We start from the raw sequence: 23,949 nt of genomic DNA, 5'->3' as shown, positions 1-23,949 counted from the left end.
GATACACTACCCAAAGGACCATATGTTCACCCGTCTGCTGGAAATTTGACTATCACTCTTAGAGAGAGAAAAGTGTGGCATTGGGAGCGAGAGACATGGAACCTGTCTGCAAATGGTCAGGGCTAGGAGTTCAGGGTCGGACTGGGGCATACACATGTCTCAGGCACCAAAGAAAAAGAGCTGGAGACAATCGTCTGGCAAATAATTCCTTTTGTGACAGAATGTTTGAATGGTACCCACGGGGGATTTATTTTATAAAATGTGATGCAAATAGTACAATGTAGAGGATATTTATTCAGCAACAATGGTCAAAACTACTAGGCGCATAGTGAAGTAACTCATCAAACTGGCCCACATGGGCCAAAACGTGGTCCACTTGGACCCCAAAAACTGGCCCACACTAGCATTTTGCATTTTTGCTTCATGCATTGCTCTATTGCCTGATAGGCCAATCCGAGCCCACTTGTAAGGCCTACTCCCACCTTCCCCCAACTAACCGACTCCCCTAAGATCGCCTACCATCTTACACTACACTCACAAACCCCCACAGATGGCTAGCACAGTCCTAGCCATGAGCACATCAACACCAACCGAGCCGCGACTAAGCTTGCCTCTTTAGCCCTTTCACACTCTCCAACATGAGTGACTATCCAGACCAAAAGCCCCGTACGCTAGCAGATCTTGGGATCATCCCTATGGATATCAATGAGCTTGATAAAACATGGGGCAGCTTTCAGACAGGTGACTGGGAAGGGCCTCCCAGGAATGGCAGTGAGAGAAACGGAGAGCGCTTTATGCAGGTCTGCATGTTCCTGCGCTCCTTCCAAGTCTTCCTGCGTCACCCCTCTGCAGGGAATAATCTCCCTGGCATAATCTCATGCCTCCTCTTGTCTTCTTGCCCTGCCTAGGGCCAGCGTGGCTCTCCGGGAACCTGGCAAAACCAAAAGGTGATTTTCTGAAGGTTTTGAATTAATCATAACCAGTGTACAGCTCTGGAAAACCCTCAAGACCATAGTTTTTCAGCCTGCAAAGCCATTACAGAAGGAGAAAGACCATATGCAAATTAGGCTTGGTCGCACCGCAAAAGGGGCAGTCCAGCCAAAACCGATTGGTCACAGACCATCTGCACGAGACCACAAGCATCTCCAGACATGTTTCTGAATAGTTGGGAGTAATCAATGAAGAGTAATTTGGGTCTCTAGGCCCAGAAACACCTGTGTACAGGTGAGTTATAAATGACTTATCGTATCATATCAGCAGGCCCGGAACCCACGTCTAGGCATACCTGTCCTACTGAAGGCAACTAAGCAAAATGAATGGGGTAGGTTTAGAATCTTAACCTCTGGCATTGCTCTGGGCAACCCTCCAGACCATTGTTCTCAGCCTGCCAAGCTATTGCAAAAGGGAAAAGACCATATGCAAATCAGACGTGGTCCCACCCCAAAAGGGGCTATCCAGCCTGAATTGTTTGGTCACATCCATTCTGCACGAGACCTCATGCATCCCCACACATGTATTGGCCTTGTTGTGCGTCATCAGTGAGGAGTAGTTTGGTCTCTAAGCCCAGCAGGCTCGGAACCCACATCTGGCCATGCCTGTCACACTTGTTCAGCTAACTAGGTATTTGCCCTATCTGGTCTCGTTTCCTCCTGCACTCTGCCTCCAACCTCCTTCCCTAGATGGTTTCCTTTGGCATGCTACCACCTCTGATTGCCTGCCCTCCTCCTTCTTACTACCACCTCCTATACTTCCTAGAATGCCCACTCATGTTAGGCTCTCACCACCTTCTATTGATGTCTCCACATCTTCCTGATATTTATCACCTACCACCTCTGTCAGGGCCATGCCACCATCTTGTGATGTCACCACCTACTCCTCACCATTAATACTACCACCTCATCCTTTAACCACCTTTGCCTTAGCACTGTCACCTCCTCCTTCTGAGTTAACCCCTTATAACTGGCACCGACATATCCTGGTCTAACCACCTCGTCCTGACACCACCTACTTCTGATACTCCCCCTTATTATTGCCTACTTTCTCCTGACTTAACTGCATCCTCATTATTGACACCACCTACGCCTGATGCAACCACCTCTCACTTGTTACTGGCACCACCTCCACCTGATGTAACCACCTCCTTCTTCCCAATTCTTAACAGTCTCCCTTCGCTCCCCCTCTACTCCTCTGCCTCTCCACCTTCGATCATCTCTTCTGCTCCAGGTCTTCCCAAGTCACTCTGTTCTCCATCCATCTCCAAACTCCAATATCTTGCTCCAACTTTCCACACTTACTGAATGTGTGGCAGACTTTTATAGTGCTGCAAACCCTCCCTCTGGTTTGGACATTAGGCAAGGATCTGCAGTGATGGTTTCAAATTGTTGGAGGGCTGTAGTTGGCCAGTGTTTCTAACTTCAGTTAAGTCCAGTTCAGGCTGAGGGGCCAGCCGAAACCTATATCAGTCCTGGAGGACATTTTGTATTTCTTCAAAAATGCAAGAAGGGTCTGGAGGGAAGTGTGCGCACAGGACAACTTTGTTCCCTTTTGTTGTTCATTGTGTTGTGTGGTTATGGTGTATCTAACCCTAATTTATAGTTCTCTGCAGCATTCAAGGATGCTAGGTGTGTTCACAGGTCTGTGGACTTCACAAATTGGTCCATGCATGCAGAAGTGTCAAAAGACTGGTGGCCACTGTATGACTGTCCCCTGACAGCTAATGGGGACTAAAGTATAGTGGCCAAGAGATCCTTAAAGTTCTGACCCAAGCCCCTTCATCCACTGGTTGGGAAGGCACTCAGCCCCCTGAGTCACCCTGCTGGTGGTTCCCAAAGTCAAGAAGGGGACTTGGCCTCAATGCAAAGGCCACTAGGACTTGCAAAGAATCAGTTACATGTATAAGGTCATTTATGTGGTATCACTATGTCAGCGCAATATATTTATACATTTTGAGACATGTATGGTCTACCATCGTTGACTGTCTTTATGCACATTTGCTAATAAGTTGCAGCCTAGAGTTGTATTCACCATTTTCTTTCTTATTTATTTGTTTGGATTTATGAAGCACTTATGCCTAAGTATTGTACAAAATTAGAAAAAGAGCAGTAACAGTAATAATACTTGGTTCAATGGAGAATGGTGGGTTGCGCAGAGCAAAACCAGAATGGTGTGCGAGCAGTGTGTCTGGGTCAGAGTCTGAAGAAGGTGCTCTGAAAACGCTCTCCAGACTGTTAAGGATTTGTGTCTTCGTGGCGTGGAATACGCCACTCCTCTTTCTTTGCCGGTGATTTGCCTGCTCCTTCTACATCTACACCGTGCATGCGCGGAGTGCGAGCAGTGTGTCTGGTGTCTGGCGTCCAGCGGGAGGCGAGGGCCGCCTCCTCTTCTCGGCCTCTTTGGTAAGACTCTTAGTCCCCTTCTCTTTCACAACGAATGGATTCCATTTCTACTGCTCTACTGATCTATTCCTTTACCTGATTAATCTGGACAAAGCTATAATAATTCGAAGGTCTTCGGTGTGTGATCTTTGGACTATTCGAAGCCTCTATCACGCTTATCAATACTTTTCATTGCTTGCTACAACATTTCTACGCTGCTTGACTGTGACTGTGGTGCATGACCCTTTGAACAGTCAGTGCAGATATCCTGGAACAAACATTTGGAAGTCAGTTTAAAAAACCTGTTCTGCTTCTTTCTGTGGCTATTTACTCTGTCAACTTGGGCTGCACTAGAAATACATGTGACATACAATTCTGAGTTTGAAAAATGTGTGGTTAAAGCAGATTTGCAGTACCTGTGGGGCAAGTCCCTTTGTGCTGCCTTCCACCAATTAGCCCTTTTGGCGGTCACAAGAAGCAGACGGTATAATGTGTCTGAGCAGCGACAATTGGCAGTAACTGCGGGGCTAGTTCCTTTGAGCTGCCTTTTCAACTTTCAGGGGCTGTGGCTGCTTTCAGTTTTATTTGGTTCTGCTTGATACACACCTAAAAAGCTGTTATGGCCTTTCGAGGATACTTGCTTACAACAGATATGCCAAAAGCCCTTAAAACCTCAAGTACCTCACTGGTCCTCAAATCCACCCCTCTTCGCCATTTATTGGCTTCTTGATCAAAACGTAAACATTCTGAGAATGCGGTAACAAATGATGGAAAAAAAACTATTCCTGGTGACATTTGTGATTCTTGTAGACCAGCTTCAGTGAGCACTACTGGACTGTCCTCCCCTCATGATGGACAACTTCCCATGGTTTCAAGTGAGGTAGCCACATTTCTATCACAGACATGCAATTATTGGCGGTTGAAGGCCTGCCCATCCCCTCTATAACAGCTGGCGTGGACACGATTCCTGCAAAAAAAAATTCTGCTCTTAATGCGGTTGTGAGCCGGTCTATCCTTTCCATGAGTGCAGGAAAACATGACGTGTCTCCACTACCTGACCCAGTGAAAGTCATATGTGATCTAACGTCTCCTCCGCTCGCATGTTATTCTAATGACCAGCGAGGCGAGGAGACAAGCTTTAATGTGGAAAACATTTCTTTGATTGCTTCATCGTCATCAATATCCTCTGCAAGAAACAGTCTTTATCAATCTCCCAGTCTTTTTGACGATTCTGTACATACTGTTCATATGTCCCTAGCGGGCATGGTGGCTGATGGTCATTCGCCTCAGAGGTGCAGTGACATTCCCAATAATAACCTGTTGGTCTCCTCTCAATTCAAACTTTTAGAAATTACTCTAAATGCAATGAGTACAAGTATATCTACGTTGACCAAATTGTTCGAAACGTTAGATGTGAATTTCTTGAATCAATCTAAGCAAATTTACCAATTTATTATATGGATGAGTGAATTGTTAAAGCCCAAAAAATTGCTCCCTAATGTACATGAAAAATGGGTGAAACAGGGTACACACAATGTCATTTCACAATGGCAGGAGCGTGGTAATGTGGAAAAACCATCGCCAATTTTAGAGGCAGTTCTGCCCACATTCTCCCACGTTATTGGGGAGGATCGATCACTTAACATCGCGGGTGATCCGTGTCAACCTTTTGTACCAAATCATCTGTTGCCTCACAGAATTTCCGTTAGTCCCAATTTCCAGCTGACTAATATGGAAAACTATGTGGTACCTCCTGAGAAGGCTCCGCCATTGATGGGCGAAGTCATACATAATGATATTACATAAATGGACGAGCATGTGCCTATAAAACCTTCTTACAATCTCTTTCACGCCAAAGAAGTAAGAAGGCAAGGAGTTGTGACATCTGACATGCTTAAAAAGACTAAAAATCAAAAATCTCTTCCATTGAGAGTGAGAGCTAACATAAAACAACTAATCAAACGGTTGGCCCCCCAAATGAAAACAGGGGGAAAATCAAGGGTACCAAAATAAAAAAAATGTTCACCTCCAATGATAAATTCCAAGAAGAAAGTGGCGGAGAAGTCGAATGAGGTCAAGGAATATCCTCCATTAAATGACCTAATAGCGTAGATCTCTGACATACAATCTATTCCTCCCGATTCGCAAGCCTCACAATCAAATGTAATTAACAATCAGGAAAACAGTAAAGTTGTTGAACGGGGTGAAGCACAAGCTTCTATTCTAGCGGATGTTCGTATGCAGATTGAAAGTTCTATACAAAAATATCTTGATCTGAAAAAGTCATGTACTGACTTAACAATAAGGCAGCCGCCTGTATCTATGTTGATACCTGAACCTGAAACAAACCGTCAGGCTTAGTCATTGTGTGTGCCGGTTACATCGAGAGCGATTGATGAAATTCAGCATGGTCAGAACCCGTCTCACTCAAAGGTGGCATTCTATAATCAAGAAGTGGGCAAACTCATCCCGAACACAAGGATGTTGATGGCTCCTTTAGCTGCACCCAGAGCGAACTCACCACAGGGTTTCTTGACGGTTGGAGTTGGTCCTTGTCAGTGTAGTAAGGACTGAATGGCTAGAAAAAAACTCTCGAGAAACTCTGAATGCAATAAACTCTTCTGATGGTAAGCCCTATGTACAAAAGCCAGACGAACAAAAGAACATGCTACAGATTGAAGATCAAATGACAAGAGCTGTTCGTAATTACTTTAGCCAGAATCTAACCGTCCAGAAATCGTGGAGTGAACGTTCTGACATGAAATCACATGCTGGAGTGCAGCAGAGGAGTCAGGTGTTAGGAGGAAACCTGTGCAGTTCCCTCTGGGACCACTGCAAAAGATTTAGGACTACAGGTGTTTGGTGGTGAACCCACTTGGTAGCAGTCTGTACCACACAGATTCACTTGGTAGCTGTGGCTGAGCAGTCAGACTTCCCTCAAGAAGAGTTGAGCAGTATGTGGAGTATACAACATCGGGCAATCCTTCACAGCAAGACAAGTAAAACACGCAACGAGGCTTAGTGTAAAGATATTAAGGTATTTATTTATAACGGAACATCTATGAAAAACACTATAGCACTATCACGGCAAACAAATCAAACACAATTACTCTACGAAGCAGAAACGATCAATCCCCCTAGTAATATTTCGACAACTCTAGGTTCTACCGGCACCACTTATTTTCAGACAGAGGTGTATACCTCAACCTAGATGACACTCGAATATTAGTTGGGATGGGAGAGAAAAAGATAGGCAGGTACGAAGTCAACATAGTTCAATACTTTGCGGGTAAAATGCAAGACAGGAAGGCAAGAATCACAATAGATCATAAAGTTCAGAGGCCAGGCCCACTCGGAGAGAGGCAAGGCGCTATGTCCCAAAAAGTCTCTAGCGGAGATGCATTCAAGTCTTTGTAGCAAATTGTTATCGGCAGATTGAACCAGTTCAGAACAATGAATGAGAAAAGCTTGGAGGCGACCCAACGGAAAGGAGAGGATTAAGACACCTCACTCAATCCGAACGAAAGGGAAGCCAGGCGGACACGGTACCTTGTTGTGGAGGGCAGCTCCGGCGGGGGCAGTTGTTCCTGGTGGTGGATGCACGTCGGGTCTTTGCCAAGAGTAGAGATGATCTCGTCGTCGAAGAAAGTGAAGTCCAGTGCACCACCAGGGAAGAGACCAGCCGCGGAGTGCTCCGTCACAAGGCACCACCTTTTGGTCGCGGCACAGGGGTAGTGGCTATTCGGTTGCCGAGGTGCTCTGCACGGGCAATTTGACCACTGCGTCCTGAGGCGAATAAAAAGCAAAGGGGACTGGTTGTTCCCACCAGTCAGGGGAAGAGACTCTCCGGCAGGGAGATCTCCTCTGTCGTCGGGAAGTGGTGAGTCGGTTCCACAGGGCTCCACCGGAGGTGTCGTCGTGCAGGTCGGCTCAGCGTTACCCTCGTCGGATTCTTAGGTCCTGTGGCGACTTCTGAAGATCCAGTCCCAAAAGCCCTGCTTTTATGCAGAAAACCCCCATTCATTCAGCCTAGCTGTCAATCAACACATGCTAAGTGGTGAGCGGGAAGGCTCACCACTTGGGCCAATCACTCCAGAGTGCGACCGGAGTTGGCAAGGCAACTCGGTCCAGGGTGCCTAAACCCCCTCCCACACCCCTGTGGTAACCCAGACAGAATGGCACCACTTTAGAGGGTCTCTGTACAGAGCCCGCCAAAAGTGGAACAAAGGGCTCAACCTTTGGTTTAGGAGTCACAGAGACGAACACAGACGCCATTTTACAAACCGAGTTCTGGCAGAAAATACCATCCGATAAATCTATTTAAGATAAGTAAATCGGTGGTACGTTAGAGATTAACGAGGAAAAGTGTCAATCTCCAACAATGGGACGAATCCCATAGGGTTATGTCCGGGGTCGAACATAACAAGTAGTTTCCACTGCCACCAGCCAAAACTCAACGAGGGGGGACGGGACAGTGCCCCCCTCGATTAACAGATCCAGGAGTAATCGAATTACCCCTACTAGTACGTCCACAATAAGATGGTTTGTACTAGTTCTGTTAGTAAATTTAGGTCTAGTAAAGCCAATGGTGACTTTACATGCCCGGGGAGACGGTAGTCAGTCCCCGGGTATGGAGTCTATGGTGGGGATCCGCTAGGACGCCCCCGTGTTACGGCACATAGGGTGCGGTGTAACACACATAGAAAAACATATGAGACCCTATGGAGTAAAAGACCCCATAGCCCATAGAACACATTGACATTTGAAGGAATTACACACATACATGTCCAAGAGTGGGAGAAAAAGAGTCTCACTCTTGGCAGGATGGAAAAAAAACAACTCCCGAAATCCAGCATAGCTGCTGAGGGACTCACTAGGTTAGGAAATTCAGCCTAAACAGAGAATTCTCCCTAACACTAGGGAACAGTAGCCACAGTTCCTAACTCAAACACTTGACTAGACATAGAGAAACAGAGCTTCAAAATGTGGCTACTTGGCGATCAGTCAAACTCAGTGCTAATCATAAAAAAACGAGTACAACTTCATCGCTTAATACTTAAATGTCGGCCAGCTCCGTTTCCTCCCTATGTCATGAACAGAACTAGTCTACTTGCAATATGTGAGGAGGTTAGTACTCTTCAGGGTATAACATCTGCAGACATAGAACAGGTTGAGTTTGTCCAACACAATGATAGTTCCATTGTTAGAGTATGGCTCCAATCAAATCTAGTTAGAAACACCTTATGGCAGGCATGGATGGACATCTTTGCTTTGGGCTTTGTCCTGGCAAGAGATCCATTTGTTTTTGATTCTGAAGGGAACTTAACTCTCGAAAATAGTATGAACAAGTCAGGGATGCCTCCACTACTGAAGAGTACATTTAGTGAACCAGACCCTACTACTAGGAATCTCCAAAACTTGATCATAAAACAACTACCAACACATAACCCTGACTTATAACTAATAGATGACAACAGAAAGGTTCTGATTTCCTTAATTAGCTGGAACACTTGTGGGCACTCCCATTTATTAGGTAGAAGTGCAGGTTTTTTAGCATCACATGACATAATCATTTCACAAGAAACATGGCTAACAACACAACCTACTTGGGAAGGCCAAACTATTGTCTGTCATGCTGCAAAAACTGCTTCACGTGGTCGACCCTCGGATGGTCTCCTAGCAGCGATCAAGAATCATAAAAATTGGCTCTTGTCTTGGTGGGCAGCGCCAAATTTCTATCTTTTGCTGACCGAGCTCATTTGTCCGGTTGCGACTGTGGCAATCTTGAACATATACCGCAACCCGAAAGGGCTATCGGACGAGGTCTTCTTTAATGATTTAGAATGTCTATTTAATCTTATTTCAGAATCTATTGATATAACGAACATCATTGTAACGGGTGATTTGAATTTGCAACTGCTACCTGTCAACAATCCCAAATACAACTTATCTTGTTTAAGATGGCACCTACTCATGAAGGAGAGGGGACTTCTGTATATGTAATGGGTCTATCATGGGAGATATACCTCCGCAGATGACCTGGCAAAGAGGTACATCTGCTTCTATCATTGATTACACCTTTGTAGATAATATCAGTTTTAGCATAATACCACAAACATATAGCGACCACAAAATGTTGAATCTAACTTGATTGTTTGAAGTCCAAACAAACAATGATCGTTGTGAATATTTCCCCCAACCGATGATGGTTAATAATGCAAGAACGCGCCTAACATGGAACCTCCTTACTTTGACGGCATTCTATCAAAACGTGGAGAGTTCCTGTTATGACGCTAAAGCTTTTTCTGGCGACTACACTTGTTTTTTACACAGTTACCAACAGTAGTAGTACAGTCATCATCTAATGTCCAATACAAACCTCGGCATGAATATGATGCGCTGGTTCAATTAAAATAAATCTACTTTGCGTAAAAACAAAAAATTGGTAGGACTCTACAACTGTGAAAACAACCAAGAATGTATGTGTGCGCTTTCTTGTCAGTATAACAACTGGTTACGCTCACAGCATATCGAACTTTATCAAACAGATGGTGAACTTATGTTGGCCTGTATTTTATGCTAAAACACTGCACAAATTTGGACTATGATCAACTCAGCCAACAATATGTCACAAAAATCTGTTCAACTTAACAGTGTTAATGAGACGGAGTGGGTTACACACTTCTCCAACATGTACCAAAAACCAATGGGGTTCAATTCATATAACACCTTAGAAGGCTCCAACTATGAGGGACTATCTATAGAGGAAGAAGATGTTTTATTCTTCATACTGAAATTAAACAACTCCCGTGCACCTGGCCCGGATGGGATAAGCAACTATGGGCCTCATTACGGCTATGGCGCTCCCGTAATGAAGGGTGCCGGTACGGGACCGGCACCCTTCATGACGGGACGCCCTATTACGACCAGGCATCCTAAGCGGGTCCCGCGAGGGGACCAGGTAGCTAATAACGGGCCCATTATTAACAGGCCCGTTATTAGCTCCCTCCCCATTCCCATTGAGACCTATGGGGGCTCAAATGGGAATGGGGATGGGTTTTTCCAATGAGGACTTACCGAGTCCTCCATGGTTGGAATAGTCTGGTAAGTCCTCATTGGAGGAACCCGGTACTGGAGCCCGGTATGGAGGCCCTATGTCTTTAAACAACATCCAGTAATTTGGTCGAAAATTCTTTATACCATCTTCAACCAAATTATCTCAAATCATCACATACCCCCGTCATGGCGAACTGCAGTTATAGTCCCAATTTTCAAGAAGGGTGATAGGTCTGTGGCAAGTAACTACAGACATATCTCCTTACTTCACGCACCTGGCAAATTGTTCTCAAAATTCATCTAACAGGTGGACTTTGGAAGCGGGACAAAGAGATCCTCTGCAAACAGGGTTTATGGCCGGCATGGGTACTGGTGTGAATCGTACGACATTGGGCCTCATTACGAGTTTGGAGGTAAATCAGTGTCCTTAGCAGCATGGAGCAAATAACGTGTCCGTGTTGCAAAGAGCCCGCTATTAGAGGGCCATTACGACTTCGCGGGCACAAGCTTTGCGCCATGCCGGTAAGGACCTTACCGCCATGCCGTAAAAGACCCAAAAATCGCCCTTAGCGGCATCGAGAGATGCGCAGATAGCAACACCACCATCCATGCTTCCGGCATTAGCGATAACCGCTATCAACGGCGACCGCAAATAGCGGTCACCGCTAATAGCAGTGACCGTAAATAAGCGGAACCGGAAGTGGCGTCATCGCACAGGAATGGGAAAGAGCACGGCGGCCATCTTGAAAAACACAATCCATTGCCATCCTCTGCACCCAGGATCCACATCAACACCACACCTGTCCTAAAATAATTCAGCAGCATATAAGAATGCCCAAGGCACTTAAAAATGGAGCTGCGTGCCTGCGCAAGGAGCGCTTCTCGGAAGAATAGCTCAACATGCTCTTGGACACCTTGGCTGAACATGGGGATGTAGTGTTTTCTACTGATATGCGTCGAACAGCATTGTTGTGCAAAAAAGAGATCTGGGCGGAGGTGGCGCGTAAAGTGAGTGCTGTAGGAACCACCCCACGCACAGTGAAAGATGACCGGAAGCGCTGGGATGACCTGCGCCATTGTGTAAGGAACATCCTTGCAGCAAACCGTAACAAGGGAATGGCAACAGGTGGCGGAGGCAGCTCACCCATAAAGCTGCATCGCTGGGAGGAGATTTGTGTGACCACCATCAGAATAGAGTCAATCGACGGAGTGGGGGATATGGAGCGAGGAGCCCTGCCATCGGCTGATGCAGGTAGGAGTCACAAATAAACCACTGTATTGCAAACCATGAAGATGTCCCCCCAAACTCACAGTGAAATGATGCAGAGCAGGGTCCACCAGACACATGTGCGTAACTCAGCCCACAGGCAGTGCACAGCACCATCTTATCCACATGCATGATGCACCCCATACATACGTCATCCCAGACGCATGCCTGCATGACCCACCCAAAAGGCAAGCAACCCGTATGTCAGTGCTCCAACGGCAAATACCTGCCATTCTATAGAAATGCAGCTACCCCAATGCATGCCTGATGCACGTAGACCCATCACTAATGCTCTCCCTCTCTTGGTCCCACACAGGCACACAATTTGACAGCGATGATGAGGACCCCAGGGAGAAGCCTGCAACATCAGTCAAGAAGTCCAGGGGCATGGAGGGGGCAAACAGGCCGTCAACATCAAGGGGAAGAGTGAAACCAGGACCACATCACAAGCCCAACACACCCCAAGAACCTACAGCACCATTGTGCAATAGGTCCACAACCACAGCACCCACACCAGCCACCACCACACAGGAGCCAGTGGCTGAAGGCACTTTATCCACTGCCACCAGTACTGTCGGAGAGTCAGCCGCCACGGCAGCCGTGTCAGATGATGAAGAACATACTCCGACACCCGGAACACCTACCGCTGCAGTCACCCCACCTCTCTCCACCCAGCATACACAATACCAGCAGCCATGAGCTGTCTGCTGTGGAGTCATGGCCAGGGAGCTTCAGCCTCACAGGGAGCATGCATGAAGCACCAACCATGTTGCATGCCCCTTCGACATCCGCCAGTGTCCGGGACAGGCAAGAGGCGAACACGGTAGTCCAACAGCGCCAGGAGGAGCTGACTGGGCTGGTGACCCAGCACATCATTGAAAGTTGCCAGGCAAGGGAGGAATTCAGGGAATGTGCAGTGTCCCTCAAAGCTGCCATTGAGTCCACATCTAGAGACATATGCAGCGAATTGGCGGCTGTGAGGCAGGTCCTCACCCGCATGGTGGAAGCCTTGGAGGCCCTGCATCCCACACAGGTGGTTGAACAACCAGGCACCTCCTCAAATGCCAGCTCCAGACAGACCAGCCCCCTGCGTAGGTCTGGGCGGAATGTGCGCAGGTCAGACAGGGGTCCACCCGATGCTGGCAGTGGAAAAGAGGTGTAGGTGCAGCCTGCCATTCCAAACTCTTGAAGACTAATGGTGCATGCAAGTGCACACCATGTGTGGGGAAGTTGAGGGGGGAGGGGGAGAGGGTGTGTGGGGTAGTTGAGGGGGGAGGGGGAGATGAGGGGGGAGGGGGATAGGGAGGGGGGAGAGGGTGTGTGGGGTGGAGGGCTTGTGCACATTCTATTTTCTATATGTTCAATACACCTGTTGTGATATGAGAATTCACATGTCCGGACATTGCTTATTGTGTACGTGTGCTTTATTGGTGAACAGTGTACAGTGTCCATGTCCCTGACACACCCAGTGCCCTGAGTCCCACCTCCATGGCACACTCCGCATCCATGTGTGTTAGAAACATTGGTTAATCAAAGTCTGGCGCACGGCACGTCCCTCCTGTGCATCGTTACCCCCCTGATGGCAGCCCCATCTCCTACCTTCTCATCCCCCTCATCAGGTGGTTGTAGTTCAACGTCAGGGGGCAGAGGCACATTCCATTTTGATGCACATATTGTGTAGCATGCCACCTTCTCATGCCCGTACAGGAGTGCCCCACCGGACCTGCTGAGGCAGCGAAACCGTGCCTTCAAAAGGCCAAATGTCTGCTCGATCACCACACGGGTAAGTGTATGCGCACGATTGTAGTCCTCTTCGTGCCTGTTCTGCGGGTTCCAATCAGGGGTAAGGAGCCACCTCTTCAAGGGATAGCCAGCATCACCTACATGTGTGCAACAATGGTAATGTGTAAGTGGTTACATCAAATGGGACCTGTATCAATGACACAATAGCATGCATTTATTTCCTGTTTGCATCCTCATATCCATGCATGAATAGAGCTACTCAAAGGAACTACAATGTGTGTATCCATCTGATTGACTGGTGTGTGTGCCATCGTCTAGTGGGCGCAGGGGTGTCCTATTCCTTATGAGTACTCATGCACTGTGGTTGCCCAGACCTATTGTTCCCATGTTCTAGTTGATGTGTAGTTTATTGTATGCTGTTATCCTGTCATCGTTGATGCCAGACTCTAGATGATCTCACTTTCCACGCCTTATGTTGCCATGCTGGTATGCTGGACCTCTGTGTTGGTGTAGGAGTGGGATCATGTATTTTGGCCTCATGTGACTCCTTTGTACGCACTTATGGACACCTATACTTCTTTCTGATGTAAATAGCTCATGTGCATTGGCCATACTCACAGCATGTCGCTGCATTGTGTTGCAGGGGCTACGGTCTGATTATGTGCAGTGTACATGTTGATGGCTGTGGAATGGTTGCAGCAGTGCCTCATTTTCATTGTAGTGCAGCTTACATCTTGCATTTAGGTGGCAGTTGTCAGATCGAGTCTGGCCTGCTTTGGAGCATGAGCATGGTCCATCCTCACAGCTACTCTCAGCCAGGTGAAGTATGCATCTCTCCCCCCCCTTCTCAGCCAGGTGAAGTATGCATCTCACCCCCCCTTCTCAGCCTGGTGAAGTATGCATCTCTCCCCCTCGTTCTCAGCCAGGTGAAGTATGCATCTCTCCCCCCTTCTAAGCCAGGTGAAGTATGCATCTCCCCCCCCTCTCAGCCAGGTGAAGTATGCATCTCTCCTCCCAATCATCTCCCCACATCACAATGCCATGAGCATGACAAGCAACTCACCGAGTAGCCAGGATCGTTGCCCTGCGTGTCGCTCCATGTAGCGTGGTATCGTGGAGTTCCGCATGACCATTGAATCATGGGTTGATCCGGGAAATCGGGCACAACAATGTGTGATGATCTTGTTTGAGTCACATACCATTTGCACGTTGATGGAGTGATACAATTTATGGTTATGGTACACTACCTCCATGGCATGTGGGACCACCAATTCCACATGGGTGCAGTCGATGGCACCGATGCAACCTGGAAAGCCTGCCAGTGAATGGAAGCCAACTTTGGTGTTGGAGATCTCCTGGTCAGTCCGTGGTAGGAATGGTCGCCTGTGTGCTTCAGGAGGGCATCGAGCACTTGGTTCAGCGTACGTGAGAATAATGGTTGTGATATGCCATGCATCTACCCTACTGTGTGCTGGTAGGTGCCTGTGGCCAGGAAGTGGAGCACAGACACCACCTTCATTAGAAGGGGGATGGCGGTACGGATGTCTATGAGGCTGGCATTGTCGTTATGTATCATGTCCACAATGGTGGTGATGGTGTCCCGGTCCAGACGTTACAGGGTGTGGATCTGCTCAGGGGTTAGGCTGAATGACTGGCTCTGATTCGAGAGATTGGGGGCTGCCTGTGTGGTACAACTGCCTGCACTGGTTGTGCATGCTGTGCCTGACTCACCCTCCTTCTCCTCCTGCGTCTCCTCTGTGCTGCCTGTTGTTGTTGTTGTTGTAGTTGTTGTTGGAGTTCCTCTGCAATCATGTCCTCTAGCCCCAATATAGCTACTAGTATTGGTATCATTTTGGTGTGTGACTGGGTGTGGGAAGGGGTGGGGTGTGCCCCTATTGTGCTGGCCCAGTCTACATTGTCTCCACATGTGCTGATTGTGTGCACCTGTGGCAGTTGGAACACTGCACATGGCCATTTACCGGTGCTTTGCGATGGCGGTATTTATTCTATGCCGGTAAGGTACTTTTCGGGCTTCAGTAAGCCGTTATTTGCATGTCCGCCTGACTTGTTTTCAGCTCCTGTTTACGCCATGTCACTATTGCTGGTGCATCGGCACCGTGATGATGTCCTGCCACATCTTCCTCCTCCCCTTCATCATCATCAGGTGGTAGCAGTTCCATGTCAGGGGGCAGGGGCACGTTCCGACGGTTGCACATATTGTGCAGCATTACACATTCCATGGTGATCTTGGCCACCTTCTCATGGCTGTAGAGGAGTGCCCCACCCGACCGGCTGAGGCAGCGAAATCGTGCCTTCAACAGGCCAAAGGTCTGCTCAATCACCACACGGGTACAGGTATGGGAATGATTGTAGTCCTCCTCGTGCCTGTTCTGTGGGTTTTCGGACAGGGGACATGAGCCACGGCTTCAAATGATAGCCACCATCACCTGCATGAGAGGGAAATTAAGGTAAATGTTTGCATATTCATGTTGGACAACAGTACTAGTCTCACATGGCAGCAGGTAATTTGTGCCCACACGCACATGTCCCTGGATGCATTGACCCCATTTCTGATCCCGCTATGTGTCCTGTGCAATGGACTAATGGTGTGGGTTGCATCTACCAGATGGGTCATGGTGTGCACTGACATCTTGTTGCACATGCATCGTATATGCATACAGCAGTGTTGGTGTAAAATCAGTGATGACTTGTGTTCTGTGGGATTTGGTAGTAGGGAGCGTTGGCTGTAGTCAGTTCTATATTGGGCATTCTGCACTGATCAGTTCCATGGTGACATGCAGCACTCCTATGGGTGTGCCGAACCAGTGGCACGCTGTGGTATCCCTAGTTGACACAGTTCAATGCACTCCCAGGGATGACTGTCCTGTGTGGTGATATTTTGGAGACAGCAAAATAGTGCATATGCAGTGCATAGTGCAGGAGGACCTTACGCATACGAGTTTGCATCCCCCCTTCCCAGCTAGGTGGAGTATGCATCCCCCCTTCCCAGCCAGGTGGAGTATGCATTCCCCCCCACTTCCCAGCCAGGTGGAGTATGCATCCCCCCTTCCCAGCCCGGTGGAGTATGCACCCCCCCATTCCCACCCGGTTGGAGTATGCAGCCACCCACCTCTCAACCCCGATGCACTGCCATGGCCCAGTCAGGCAACTCACCAAGCAGCCAGGCACATCATCCAGCATGTTGCTCCATGTAGCGTGGTAGCGTGGAGTTCCACAGTACCAAAGAGTCATGAGTTGATCCGGGATATTGAGCACAGCAATGTGTGATGATCTTGCTGGCGTCGCATACCATCTGCACATTGATGGAGTGGTATTGCTTGCAGTTGCGATACACCACCTCCATGGCATGCAGGACCACCAACTCCACATGGGTGCAGTCGAGGGCACCTACACAATTTGGCATGCCTACCAGTGCATGGAAGGCAACTTTTGTATCAAATATCTCCTGGGGAGTCTGTGGTAGGGATATGTAGTCCCTTGTGTGCTTGAGGAGGGCATCCAGCACTTGGTTCAGTATCCGTGAAAATAAGGGTTGTGATATGCCATGCATGTGCCCCACTGTGTGCTGGTAGGTGCCTGTGCCAAGGAAGTGGAGCACAGACACTACCTTCAGTAAAGGGGGGATGGCGGTGCGTATTTCTATGAGGCTCACTATGTCGTTGTGTATAAGGTCCACTATGGTGGTGATGGTGTCACGGTCAAGCCGGTACAGGGTGTGGATCTGCTCAGGTGTTAGGTTGAAGGGGGAGGCTCTGATGCGGGGGCTGCCGGCATGGTAATGGTGGCTGCACTGGTGGGGCATGCTGGGCCTGTCTCACCCTCCTTCTCCTCATGCGTCTCCTCTGTGATGGCAGCTGTTGTTGTTGTTGTTGAGGCATTACAAGCAGGTCCTCCAGCTCCAGTAATGCTACTACTATTGGTATCATCTTGGTGTGGGAGGGGGTGTGGTGTGTGGGTGTGCTCCTTTTGTACTGGCCATGACTCCATTGCCTCCACCTGTGCTGATTGTGTGCACCTGTGGCACTTGGAAACACTGCGCAGGGTTCTTAACGCCTGGTCGTCGATGCCGGTATTTACACCATGCCGGTAAGCACTTTTTCAGCCTTTAGGAGGCCATTATTTGCATGTTCGCATCACTTGTGATCATCTCCGGTTTACGGCATGCCGCTAATGCCGGCATGGTGTGTCGCGCGCACGCGCCCAGACCGCTATTTACGGCATTGTTAAGTACGATGCCATAAATAGTGGTGTGGTTGGTCAGAATAGCCCATAGCGGTAAGCGATGCGGTTAATCCTTTACCGGCATCGTTTTTCCCTTACCTCCAAACTCAGAATGAGGGCCATCAGTATCTTTGGAATATTGTGTGATGATATCTATTGCTGTATTCGATATCATGCCCTTAGTTGATTTTGTCTTAATAATGGTATCTCGATCTAATTTACGTGTTCTATTAAGTGACGTTCTAAGTGTTGATAATCGGTAGCCCCTTTCTCTCAATCTTACTGTAAGGAGTTGGCATTCTGTTTCGTAAGCTTTTTTTTAACTACAGTTGCGTTGTGCCCTGTAGAATTCACTGGATGGTGTATTGGCCACCGTCGATCTTCGGTGACAGCTGTCAGCATGCATTGTGAAATTGACCTCTGTGGGTTTCCGATAAGCCCTTGGGCCTCATTACGGGTTTGGCGGTAGCATGGCGGAGCATGGCTGCCTCCAAAACCGGGTCCCGGTCTGGGTTCCCTGAATGGGGAATTACCGGGCCATTCCGAGTTGGGAGGGCCCGGTAATTCCTCCCTCATGGAACTCGGGCCCGGACTTTCCCAATTCCCATTCGAGCCCCCATAGGGCTCAATAGGAATGGGAGAGGGAGCTAACAACGGGCCGATTACGACAGGCCCATTGTTAGCTCCCTGGTCCACTCGTGGGCCCCGGTAACGAAGCCTGGTAAAACCAGGCATCCTTACCGGGTCCCGCGAGGGGACCTCATAATCAGGCGGAATGGGAATAACGGGTCCGCATCCATTAGCGGACCCCTTTAACCCATTCTGCCTGACTTGTAATGAGGCCCCTTGTGTGAAATTGTGCTTCTTCTATATAAATATGTAGATCTAGAAAATCAATTCTAGCTTCACTACATTGTCCTTTCATTGCAATACCCTCAGTGTTATCATTTAGGTAATGCAAGTAGTTATCAAAACCGTGGACTGTGCCATTCCAAATTACAAAAACTATTGTTGATATATAGTTTCCACAGTATTACCTTGTTCACATGATCATTATTGAGTAGTGTGTACATTTGTTCAAACTAGGCCATAGACAGGTTAGCTAAGGATGGTGCATATTTAGCCCCCATTGCTACTCCCTTCGTTTGTACATAATATGTGTAATTAAAAAGAAAAATATTGTTGGCTAGTGTGAAATTCAAAAATTCCTTCACATGTGAATATGTAAATGATGTGAGGCTGAAAAATGCTGGTAGTTGTAATCTAATGTTTGCAAAGTCAGATCATGTTTAATCAAGGAGAGCGAAGCTGGCTCAGTGTAGAGTTCCATTGGACTATAAAAGCCAGTATGAAACTGTGATTTCAACATGAGGCCTAGTGAATGAGCGAGAATGGGCCTCCCTCCATTTTGTTACAATGTACAGGCATTCAGTCTGAAAAGAGTGAGACTTAGAACTGGAATATTGTTAACTGCGGCCAATGGATTCCAAGTACATGTGGCATTGCAGATGCTGACTTTGTGTAAGTGCCCACTTTGATAGATTCAAAGCTGCAACAGTGCACATGGAAAGAAAAATACCTTGGAAATACTGTGCATTTGGAAGCTAGAAAGGAGGTATGATACCTTACCTTGGAAAGTCGAATGACAAATTGCCTTCATGAGAAATAAAGAGACTTAATTCCAGCGCATAAAAATGACAATATTTATAAGGAAAGGCCTATTTTGTTTTTTTTGCATAAATGAACCCTGGTTTCTTATGTAACTGTGGCCTCTTTGTGAAGAATACCAAGAGTGATCTTATTCCTGTTTATACAGTATGTAAAGAAAGATTATATTGTGAACAACAGGCCCTTGTGCAGTATTGAAAGTACATGTACACAGTGGGTACATGCAATATGCTATCCTTTCAGAATTGGGAACTGAATTTTCTTTTCTCTCTTAGCTGAAACTTTGACCCCAAGACCTACGGGGCTGGGCCCACCAGGTAAACGTTCTGGTTGTCAATTTAAATGCTAAGATATACAAAGAAATAGATGGAAATTCTGGGATTTACAGATAACATGACCAACAGAATTGACCTTTAAAGTCAGGTTTCGCATTAATGGTGCATTTGCTCTGAACAAAGACCCTTTGAAAATCTGAACTCAAGACCTTCAGCTAAGAACCCTAGGAGAAGAAGGTCTGTTGTCAATTTAAATGCTAAGATATGCAAAGAAGTAGATGGAAATTCTGGGATTTGCAGCTAGCATGACTAACAGAAATGACCTTTAAGGTCAGGTTTCACATTAATGGTGCATTAGCTCTGAACAAAGACCTTTTGAAAATCTGAACTCAAGACCTTTGGTTAAGGAGCCCAGGAGAAAAAGGTCTGGTTGTCAATTTAAATGCTAAAATATACAAAGAATGATATTGAAATGATGGGGCATACAGATAACATGAACAACAGAAATGACCTGTAAGGTCAGGTTTCACATGAACAGTGCATTAGCTCTGAACACAGACCCTTTGAAGCTCAGGGGGAAACGGTAAGATAACATTGGGTCGAGCAGATGGCTGGTCACATGCTTCAGGAGAAATGGAAACTGGAAGTAGAAATGATGCTACTGCTAGTAGCATGCAGTGCCATTGATTAAACATTGAACACATTTTCCTAAACAAAGAGCATTGTGTGTCCTTTCAAGCCCACCCTGGGCTCATTTTAAATGGGAGAAAAAGTCAGTCGGGACCATGTAAAAGCACAATTTTTGTGATGTACATTCCTTAAGTTATGAAAGGGGCATCAGGCTGCGTGCGTTTCAGTGAACGAGCGGGCCCCGAAATGCCAAGACGGTGTCTGTGTGCTTTGTGTCGGCCCTACACTGCGGAGCTCTGGAGGCCCTAAAAGCCTCATCAAAATCATAAGAGATAACAGGGAGCAAATAAAATGTGAGAAGGAAGGGATCTGGGGGCTTTTCCCCAAATAGTTCACAGGCAGGGTAGATGAGTGGGAGTTAAGGGAGAGCACAGGGGAACTCCTAGTAGAACATAAACTGTGGCAAGCCGGCGCCAGAGAGTTTTGATGTCAAATTGTCCCTAAAAATACAAATTATCACTGTAGAGCAATCTTGTTTTTGGCTACTTCAAACCTTAAAGCCAACGCGTAAGGTTATAAGAGGGTGCCCTTATGGAGGGTTGACATGTGCACTTTGGCATGCTACTGGTGTTAATATGACCAAGCTGGACAACTTGATTGGTGTGAGGTAGACTCTTCCGTACAGTTAGCGTGCATCGTTCTGAAGGTCTACTTTAGCCCCGGGGCTACCAGCTTGCAGCTCTTTATGGATTTTATATCAGACTGCTTAGAAAAATGTGCAGTTGATCCAACAATTGGTGTTCTAATACTGGGGGACTTGAATAGCGAGTGCCTTGATGACCATTAATGCTGCAACTCCATCCTGATCCACAATAAGAGTGAGGTCCTCAAGCACCGAGACCAGAACAGTCTTGACTGGCCATGTCTGAAACCCGACTGAAAGGCATTGAGCAGGGACGTAGACTCACAGACTTGCACCAGAAGTGGAGACACAAAGGATTCAAGCAGACTCTTGCCCTCATTAGGAGGTTGCCGGTAGGTCACTGGTGCTACCTGCGGCCTACCAGCATCCTCCACTTACTGTTTCCGCTGCCTGATATCCCAGTAATACCGGGATATTACTGGCAGCGGAGGAATGGTAAGTTCCGATAGGACTCCATGGGACTGGGAGCACTGAAGCACTGGCACCATTAGTAATAGTGTTGGTGCTTCAGTGAAAAATCTGCTGGTAGGGGCTTCAACTACCAGCAGGTCAGGCCTGCCAGTAGTTCACTGCCCCTACCGACAAACTTGTATTTTGCCGGTTCAGAAAAGGTGCTGATAACGTTGTCACCAGCACTTTATTCCCGGACCGGGAAACTAAAAATGAGGGCCTCTGTGTTTTTCTTCCCTCTCAGGTCTTTGCATTACTAGTTGTGATATATAAAGCTCAGAATCGGCTGAATTCTAACAACTATTGGCCGATATGTATTTGTATTTGTATTTTATTGTTTATATAGCGCTTTACTCCAAAGCGCTTTACAGCATAACAACCAGAAAGGGAAGGAAGAGAAGAGGAGAGGTATGGGAAGGAGGAAAGGGAAAGGGAAAAGGGTGAAGATCAAATGGGAGACAGGGAGAGATAAAGGAACAGGAAGATGGAGTGGGGAGGAGAAAGAAGAGGAGGAAGGGGAGGGAAGTCAGGGAGGGGGGTCAAGAAGGAGTGATTTTAAGGAGGAGCAGAAGGAGGAATAGGTGTATATGGAGCGGTTAGAGAAAGGGAGGGAGTTCCAATGTAGGGAGGCAAGGAGCTGGAAGGAGCGGAAACGAGAAGAGGCACAAGGAGGGGGGAACAGAGAGTTAAAAGAGGTCAGCAGAGCGTAGGGAGAGAGAGAGAGGGCATAAAAGGAGAGAAGAGAGGAGAAGTAAGGAGCGATCTCACTTTTGGACGCTGCCAAAAAAGAATTCTATACATTTCTTCTGAAGGCACTTTACATCTGGGCAAAAGAGGCGCAGTGTTTAGATTGAAACCAGTCAGGGCGGCACTAACACCTCATTAAACTGCTGGGTGTTGAAGCTACTAGCCGAGCAGGTGGCAGAGACCAAGCAAAAGCTTGATTTTACTTTCTTAGCTGTAATGGCCCTGTTTCTATTTCATAAATATATATATCTCTGATATTGGCAATAGCTTAAAGGAGGTGGGAGCAAATCCCCCAAGATTGGCGATTCATAAGGTTCATTATTTTCTCTACGCTAATGATTTGGTACTTTTTGACTACACTCAAATTGGCTGAAGTGCTCATTGGATGTAGTTAGCAAGTTCTTCAAAGATATATAATTGGATATCTATATTCCAAAATCCAAGGGTTTGATGGTGAATCCTTTGAAAAGGAAGACAAGGATCCAGTAAAATTGGACTATTAATAATCAATCCCTTGGCATTGTTGTCAGCTTTAAGTACCTGGGTGTTTACTTCTGCGTGTCACGGAATGCTCTGTTAAAATCTACGAGGGAAGTGTTGCCACCCAGTTGAGAATACTGGACAGGAGGTGTGCAAATTCTCATTGAGACCGGTACTAACAATGTACAATCAGAAAATTATCCACTGTGTAGACATTTTGGATGAGGGTTGGAATTGGGCAATGCTAGAAGGAAGAAGGTCGTAGGTCTTCGATTAGGGACCCCCTACGAAGCAATCCGGCACGAATTAGGGTTAGTTTACCTCCATGCACACATTGAATGGAAAAGTCTATCGCTGCTAAGATCAATTCTGGTACCACCACAGAGAACCTTTTTTGTAGTGTTGAACAATCTGTGGACTAGCCACTCCTGCAAAACCTTCAATGCATGGGGTGCCACTACTCAGTTAATATTGTCTAAAGTTGAGTCCTGTGTAGAGGAGTTCGTGCATCACCCACTTAGGGTTAAGAAAAAGATAATAGAGCAAGATTGGATTGCTTCAAGAGAAATGTTGGTGGGATATAAAGTGTTTGAACACTTCCAGTTCGATATTAAATCATACAACACCCTGCAGCCTTATCTAAAAAAGCATCTCTCTAGGGCATGTCGTAGGGCTCTGTTAAGAATAAAGCTCAACTGTCTTTATGCTCTCGATGTGCTCAGTGCAAGAACCAAAACTCTGAGGCTAGAGAGACTATGCCGTTATTGCGGCCGCAACATCGAGACGAGAAAACATCTAACGATTGTATGCACAGCTGTGTTAGATCTTCGCTCAATCAATTTTGGGGATTGTATGATAAAGATAAGGATTACCTCGTGAGAGAGAATGTGGCAGTGCTTATTGATTAAACCAGGGGACACATTTTCGATAGCTGTAATGAGATACACTACCCTAATCCTGGCGGAAAAATGATAATATAGATATTATTGCACAGGATTTCAGACTTTAAGATAATGCTCTGAGATTCATGTTTTTGTGTTAATTAAATTATTATTATGAACTAAGGGAAATGAAGATATTTCTAAAGCTGAAATGATTAGGATGAGGATTTTAATTGTAGACTCACTATGTAATCAAATTAATGAAATGATCACTGGTGCTCCAGGGAAATGAATGAATGAATGAAGTTCCAAAGTAGATATCATAGGGTAATGTAATTATGTTTTTAGATTTATGTTTTCTTTGTATCCATGAAATTATCACTGTGAATTTAAGGATATGGATTTAATTATAAGGATGATGATTTAGGTGGAA

The sequence above is a fragment of the Ambystoma mexicanum genome, chromosome 7p (assembly GCF_040938575.1).
Source record: "Ambystoma mexicanum isolate Mex_15411 chromosome 7p, UKY_AmexF1_1, whole genome shotgun sequence".
NCBI classification, from domain to species: Eukaryota; Metazoa; Chordata; class Amphibia; order Caudata; family Ambystomatidae; genus Ambystoma; species Ambystoma mexicanum.
Note: the sequence above shows the minus strand (reverse complement) of the source record.